Below are 8,232 nucleotides of genomic sequence, written 5' to 3'. Positions count from 1 at the left end.
AGGATGAGCTCCAGGGATAAACTATTTTTCTAAGCTAGACATGCATTCTAGGTACAACCAATTGTACATGGCTCTTGGAGAGGAACACATGACAATTTTCAAGACACCCAATGGCCACTTCGAGTACTTGGTCATCCCCTTTGAGCTTACCAATGCCTTCGCATCTTTCCAAGACCTTATAGATCAAGTCTTTAAATTTTTTTTATGGAAATTTGTTATTGTTTTCCTTAATGATTTGATGGTTTATAGTGAGTCCTTTGAAGACCATCTTGTCCATTAACAATTGATTTTTCTAACAATTAGAGACAATCAATGGTTCTTTTTCTTCTTCTTTTTCTTGAATACGGCGGTTTGACATAGTAGGGTAGTTTAGAACTATCAAGTGTACCCCCCTCCCCCCCCACACATATAATAGTCACTCATTTTTTCACTCACCTCTTTTTATTTTTGCACTTCTACCTCTTCTTCCACATCCCATACTTCTTCGCATATTTTATCCTCTCTTTGACTTGATTCTACTCCATATCCTACCTCTATGGCTTTATAAGTCTCATTATTTGGATTTTCAAGAGTGTTACCAATAAACCCTTTACTAAAACTTGGTATTGAGGCTACTTATCCAGATAGTTCCCGGATCTGCATATCTAGATTTTTTATTCATGTTTCATAGTTCTTGCTCATGGTCTCATGTTACTTATTTACCTGATCAAAGTTGCTTTGAGTTACCTGAATGGATTTGTTAAGAGTTTCTTCAAGCAATGAAGGTTTCCTCTAGAATGGAGTTTGTTGTGCATATTGAGTACCTTGATTAGCATTCAAGGTTTGATTTTTTCTCCATTTAAATTTGGGATGATCTTTCCAACATGGATTGTAGGTGTTGGATTAGGTATTATTCTTTTGGAAATTTGCAAATTGAACATTTTCACTTGAGCCTTCGGGAGAACACTTTCCATTTGCATGTCCTTCTCTGTGGAAATCATATTTCAAGAATTAACCTGGATTTATTGGCTTCATTAAGGTTTCTTTCTACCCTTCTTTTATTCAGGAGTTCCATCTAAGCTAGTGTCACAACAAGAAAAATTTGAGATTAATATTGATTAACTTAACTCAGAAAAGCAAGAGTCACCACCGAACTTTATTGTCTCCAAAGGGAATGTGAAAAGGTCTAACAAAACCCATAAAAGGGTAAAACAAAATAGAAATCTGAATACATGGGTTGGTTGTGCAAAGGGAAGATATTAGTACCCCTCACATCTATGGTGTTCCATATGAACCACTTGCAAATCTGTGTTTATGAAAAAACCGGGTTATTTGTTGATTGATTTTAATTTGAAAATACATTTTGTCGTATTCAAGTGGAAAACTCAACTTACTACCTACAAGTATAAAGAAATGAGCATTTGCATCATCTTGACATGGAGAACTTTTACTTGGACTTTCTCACAAGCACGTCTCAACATTCAAGTGGAAAATGTCAATCAATTCTCAACATATTGTAGAAGTATAGTGGTTTGCATCACTGTAAGAATAGACTAATATCCAATCTTTTCCAAAAAAAAAGGCTCTTAAAAGAAAGTGCACAAAGGCACACAAATGAGTTTGATGAGGTTTGTATTTTTTAAAAGTTTGAAAAGAGTTTAAGTATGCTTAAGTGTTTTTAGCATTTATTGAGAAAAATATTTCCCGGATCACTTGACAAAGTCAAAGTTTATTAAGAAAAAGTGTGAAGTTTGAAAACAAGAAGTTTTTGAATTAGGGAGAAGTTTTGAAAATTGAAGAGGTGGGAAGGAGAAGAAGAGACTATCCTAAAGCATAAAGTAAATGACATGAAATAAAAGGTCTCATTGTAAGGTAGCCCAAGAGAAAATCTTTGTGTGCAGAAGTGTACTAACCATAAGATGTAGCAAGCATTTGACATTGGTCAAAATAAGCATTCATTTCCCTTTGGATTAATCTACAAGATGAATAAGCACATGATCAGATGAATGAGGTAACAAAATCCACAAGGAAACATCCAAGTTTTGAATCGAAGATCAAAGGATCCAAAGGGATCACAAGGTTTCAGATGAATCATAAAGTGTCAAATCAACTCCAAGCAAAGGAAAGCACTAAGTCTTAAGGTCCAAAATCCAAATACTCCTTAAGCAAGGGATAGTAACACAAAGCCCACAAGATTAGATTCAAGCTTTTTAGGGTCTTAGCCATTTTTATCATGTTTTTTTTCTTTTGAAATAAGAAAGCAAAACAAGGAAAATTAAAAGGCAAGAATGTAAATGACATTAATGTAAATGACATAAATGTAAAGAGCATAAATGTAAAGTTAGGTGTTATATGTTAGAGGTTAGATGTTAGATCTTGAGGCAAATAATGTATGTGGAAATCATGTTAGAGTATTGATACCAAGTCAAACTCTCAAGGCATGACACACAATTGTTCAAAACAAAAGGTAAAATAAAAAGAAAACTCAAGTGTTTGACTTAGGATCCACTATAAAACAAGTCAAAAGACCCAAACATATGGCACAGTCTAGGGATAATCTATCACTAACTCAAAGTTCCAAAAATATGATCAGATGATCATCTATCAACATATTAAATTAGAGAAGATTGAATCAACCTAAAAGTCCATCTATGGATGACTTAAAATGTAGAAGCATTGATCAACCAAATCAACAACTCAATCTCAAACAACAAGTTGTACAAAAATTAATCAAAAAAAGATTTTAAAATTGATTAAAAAAGAAATTATAGAGAAAATTCAAATCAAGCACCAAAATATAAAAGAAATGGTTGAAAAAATTAGAGAAAGTGAAGAAAAATATAAGTAATTAGATCTCAAAAGTTGGATCTCAAAATGTTTGAAAATGATAAAAAAATAAATTGAAAATTAAAATTAAAAATTAAAAAGAAAAAAAAATATAAATAAATGCAAAAATGATTTTAAAAATTATGTAAAGCAAAATATTTTTAAAAACTTTGTGCAAAATTTTTGGAGCAAAATGGATTAAAAATGAGTGATAAATTAAATTGGAAAGAAAAGAAATAAAATAAAATAAAAGAAAAAGAAGTTAGGGCACCAACGACTACTAAATTTTAAAAGAAGAGCGTGGAAGAATGTGATTGGCTGGATTCAAATGTTTCGAAACCAAGGCGTGCGAACAAGACTTCATCTTCAACCTTTGCTTAATTTTTGTAAATCATGAACTCATGTTTTTAGCAACACCCAAGCATGGAGTTAGCTTCACAACACATCATCGTTCATGTCTCTTTACTTCAGAGTCATTGATTGTCTCTAAGCAAAGAGAATTTGCTCAAGAACACGAAGAACCCTAGTTCTTCAAAGTAAAATTAAGTGATGAATACGAAGAATAAATTAAAGGTAGTTGAAGGCTTTTGATCAGTGAATCACGAACACACTAGTAACTTATTTGCTCAGAAATGTAACTCGTATCTACCTTTCCCATTGAAGCTTTAGAGGTTAACAATGGTGGATTTAGAATTATGGGTCCAAGGAGTTTTAAGTCAAGGAAATGCTCCAGTCAGCTTCAGAAGGTGCCGATGAATGATTCTGGGTGAAGATTTGAAGCTCAAAGAGCTTGAATCGAAGAAATGGTTAACTGGTTTTTTAAGGTATCGGGTTCAAATGGTTTCAGAGTTTCTTTGGCTATAAAATCTTGCAAGTGAAGGCAAAAGCTTCCTCTATTTATAGGAAATGAGATGAGATCATGGTGCATGTGAAATGGAGGCCAATTCGTGTGAATTAGGTCAGACTTTTGATGATTTGCAAAGCATGTGAAGTGAGACATGAAATACGTGAATTGGCACTTAAAACTAGTCGTTTTGCATTTGTTCTGAAGTGTTTTGCTTTGTAAAAAAGGTTTCACATATGCATATGGTTCCAGATTGAGGAGGGCATGAAATTCATGACCTAAAACTTGCGCAAGAATAGAGTTCATGGTACCATGTTGGAGCTTACGCCAAATGAGATTTACTCATGCGTTTTAAGATATCCTTTGTGCCAAATGATCTCCTCATGGTGAATAATCATATGCAAAAAGAATCACATCAAAAAAGTGCTTGAGTTGAAAATGGCATGGATGGAAAGTTGGGGTTGTGACCTGAAATTCTAGGTCAGGCACTAGGTCGACCAGGTCTTGGACCTACTTTTGTGCACACATGGGCATCTTGGAAAATTCAAAAATTGATAGACTTAGAGACAAAATTGATGTTTGACCCTTGAAAAAAAGTTGTAGAGGAGTTGAAATGTGACATTTGGATCGAAGTAGATTAAAAAAATGTTGAGAAATGAGAGATTTATGGTGTTTGGACCATATGGCATGCCATACTTGATTTTTTATGTCACCCAAACATGTGCGAACTTGTGATTTATTGCACCCAAAGGCCTAATGATGAACACTTGAATACAAAATGAAGGAAACCTTATTGCCCTTTGAATATTGTTGATAGTTGCTTGAAAATTGGATAGAGATGGCGTGGAAATAAACATATGAACCAAGCTTGGATCAACTTTGAAAACTTGCACCAAATTTGAACTTCTCTTGATCAAATGATATTGAATGAAGCTTGACAGGAATGTGACCTAAGATTATAGGTCATGCCTTGAAATAGAATCTCTTGTGGCCCTCTTTTTGACTAAGCTTTGACCTTGGGAAGGAAAGCCTTGATTTAGAAACCATACTTGATCCCTTGATCGCAAGTCCCTACCTTGTACAATAAGAAAAAGGAAACAACACATATTTTTCTATTTTGAATAAGGTTAGAAAAGTTAGAATGCAAGCAAGTAAAAAGGTGAAATAAAACATAAAGGGTGTTTGATGATCTCCTACAAAGGCAAACCCAAAGAGGTGGAGATCAGGAGGATACCATGCTTGTGATCGTGGTTGAAATGCAAATGATAGGGGTAAAATTAGGGTATGACAGCTGCCCATATTTAAGTTTTTTCTATATGAAGACTGAAAATCTTCGTATCGACAGGATTCAAAAGACTTAAATACAGAAGACCCGATTTTTGGTCCTAAGATGCCGCACAATGCTTATGATATGAAAAAAACTGCTCGAACTTTATGAAGAAGACGCTGCAAGAGACACAATATGCGCAAACAAGCTGCAAATCTGATACTGTTGGAGACAAACTTGACGGGGATCTGACAGGGAGACAAAACTCACTAGGGGACAATGCAACACTGATCACACTAAAATTTACGTATTTTCGACTCCGATTTCGCATGCATTCTAGTTATTTTATTATCGTTTTATTGTGTTATTACTGTGTTTTCCTTTGTTTTCAGGTTTTTACCTTAATAGGAGCCCCGATCGAGAAAAGGAGCGAAAAAGAGCCAAAAACCCTAAAAATCAGCATTTTTGCTCTTATGGCCTACCCAATGGCGGGCGCCACAGTCCAAGCCATGACGTGTCCAATTCAAACTTCCATCAACTCCCACATTTTCCCACCACTTCCACTAAGGCGCCCCACTTTGTGCTTGTGGCGGGCGCCATGGCCTTGTGGCGGGCGCCACAAGAGGAAAACGGTTTCCTCTATTTTCAAGTTGAAGGGCATCCAAGTAAAATCCACCTTTTTTATTTGCTTATAAATAGAAACGCGAATTCAGTTTTACAATCACCCAAACTTAGAGCAGACGAAGATCCGAACGTTGGAACAAGGCGAAATCAGAAGCAACTTTGTTTCACTTAGGCATATATTCAGTTTTATAAAGTGGTAATCGCTTCACATTGGAGTGTTACCACAATTGTGTAATTGAGTCTGTGATAGAGTCTGTACTCGAGTTTGGAGCACTTTGGAAGGAAGTTAATCCTGCCGCCATTTTCTTTTCCGCATTGCAATTTACTCAACTCTCTGATTGGAGCAGGTTTTTATTACTCGCCTTTACTTTATTTATTTCCCGCACTCGCTTTACTTTATTTATTTCCCGCACTCGCCTTTACTTTATTTATTTCCCGCACTCGCCTTTACTTTATTTATTTCCCGCAGTCGCCTTTACTTTATTTATTTTCCGCACTCGCTTTAAATTATTTATTTCTCGCACTCGCTTTAAATTATTTATTTTCCGCACTCGCATTACTTTTATTTATTTCCCGCACTCGCTTTAAATTATTTACTTTCCGCACTCGCACTACTTTTATTTATTTTAATGCACTTTTACTTTACCATGTCCAGCTAAATTTATAAGGCTAGAATGTAAGGATCGTAATTAAACCAGTAATCCGTACAATTGTTCGTAGAAACACTTAAAGGGCTATTTTAACTTTCAAATTAAGTTTTCCCGCACTTCAATTCCGTTGGGTAAGATCGAAAGCCGTCCAACGTCTTTTTAAACTTAATTGTTTTTAACTATTTCAAAAACAGCGAAAGCGCTTTGTCTAGTTCATTAGGAGTTTTTAACATCAAGAAGAAAAGAGATTTTGAAACTATTTTCGGACGCGTTTATAAGTTTAGAGTCTGGTTCGTGAGAACCTCTTTTGGTTAAGAAATCCAGGTTATAATACTTTTCAACTTAGTCAAGATACTATATTTCTTAAAAATAGGTTTACTACTCTAACACAATGTGCGCCTTTTTATAAGTGACAATAAGAGGGTTTGATTAGGGAGTACAACTCGGTTCTAAATACGCGAAAGCGACAGTTCCTGTTAAATTAGTTCTTTTCAAAGTAGGAAACATTGCCCATAAGTAGTTCTATTAGCAAGTACTTGGATTATCATTTAATTATGTGAATTACATTCGACCCTGTCTTTATTAATTAAATTTATTTTAAAACTTTACTTTTCAATTGCACACTACAAAAACACCTATTTTAATTGCCTTTGATAAATACCATAACAATAGATAACGATAGATTGACACTTGGTCTCTGTGGTTCGATAATCTTTTATATTACTCTAACGCGTTCGTACACTTGTGAACATCAAGATTTACAACGCATCAAGTTTTTGGCACCGTTGCCGGGGACCAATTTCATCAAATTTCATTTTCCTGTTGTTATATCGTTTAGACTTAGGTTACTTCCCGCCGGTTGTTGCGAAGAACTCGCAGAACCGGAAGTTTAAGTTTAGTAAACCCTTTGGCGGAACCTGAACGTTACGCTCGCGCACATTTATTCTTTCATAGAATTAAGAGAGCTGTGGCCGAAGATCAAAACCAAAGACCTCTTAAGGACTTCGCTCAACCATCTAACGAAGAACCTAGTTCTAGTATAGTAAACCCAATCATCCCAGCCAATAATTTTGAACTTAAACCATCCTTGTTGCAACTAGTGCAACAGAGACAATTCGCGGGTCTCGCTACCGAGAACCCAAACCAACATTTAAAAATATTTCTTCAATTAGCAGATACTTTTAAAACCAATAGAGCTTCTCCTGAGGCAATACGTTTAAGATTATTTCCTTTTTCCCTCAGAGATAAAGCTCTATCATGGTTAGATTCCCTTCCACCCAATTCCATTACGACTTGGGATAACCTTAGAAGAGTTTTTCTTGCTAGATATTTTCCCCCGAGTAAGACCGCCATTCTTCGAAACCATATAACTAGATTTACCCAAAACCAAGGAGAATCGTTGTTCGAAGCTTGGGAGAGATATAAAGAGTTGTTACGAGCATGCCCATATCATGGCTTAGAAAATTGGTTAATCATTCAAACCTTCTATAATGGACTTCATTACAACACAAAGATGACCATCGACGCTGCCGCAGGCGGTGCTCTGATGAACAAACCTTACCCTGAATCTAGTGCCCTCATTGAAGACATGGCTCAAAACCATCAATCATGGGGAGTCGAACGAGCGACAGTTGAGAAGAAGGAAGCCCAAGGAGGAGTGCATGAACTAAGCTCTATAGACATGATGCAAGCTAAAATGGACGCATTAGCCCTTAAGGTCGAGCATATGTGCATAAACTCGAATACTGTAGCCGCAGTTTCGTCGGATTGTGAGATATGTGGAACCCAAGGACACCAATCCGCAGAATGCAGTCTATTAAACGAAACCCACTCCGAGCAAGTGAACTACACCCAAGGGAACCCATATTCGAATACCTATAACCCTGGATGGAGGAATCACCCTAACTTCTCCTATAAAAACAATAACCCTATTCAAAATAATGCACCTCCGAGACCTAGTTATCAAGCCCCTAGATCAAATCAACATATGCAACCTGTACCACCAAAGCCGAGCCTTGAGAAAATTATGGAAAATTTTATCA

The 8,232-nt window shown here is 35.9% G+C and overlaps 1 non-coding gene across 1 annotated transcript; it reads right to left on the bottom strand.

Moving 5' to 3' along the window:
• Positions 1 to 7,541: 7,541 nt before the first annotated feature.
• Positions 7,542 to 7,648, bottom strand: LOC127116055 (small nucleolar RNA R71). The gene has a single exon (XR_007801043.1). It is a non-coding gene; the product is annotated as a small nucleolar RNA R71 (small nucleolar RNA).
• Positions 7,649 to 8,232: the final 584 nt, after the last annotated feature.

This window comes from Lathyrus oleraceus, chromosome 1 (assembly GCF_024323335.1).
Source record: "Lathyrus oleraceus cultivar Zhongwan6 chromosome 1, CAAS_Psat_ZW6_1.0, whole genome shotgun sequence".
In the NCBI taxonomy this organism is placed as follows: Eukaryota; Viridiplantae; Streptophyta; class Magnoliopsida; order Fabales; family Fabaceae; genus Lathyrus; species Lathyrus oleraceus.
Note: the sequence above shows the minus strand (reverse complement) of the source record. Positions and strands in the feature narration are given on the sequence as shown.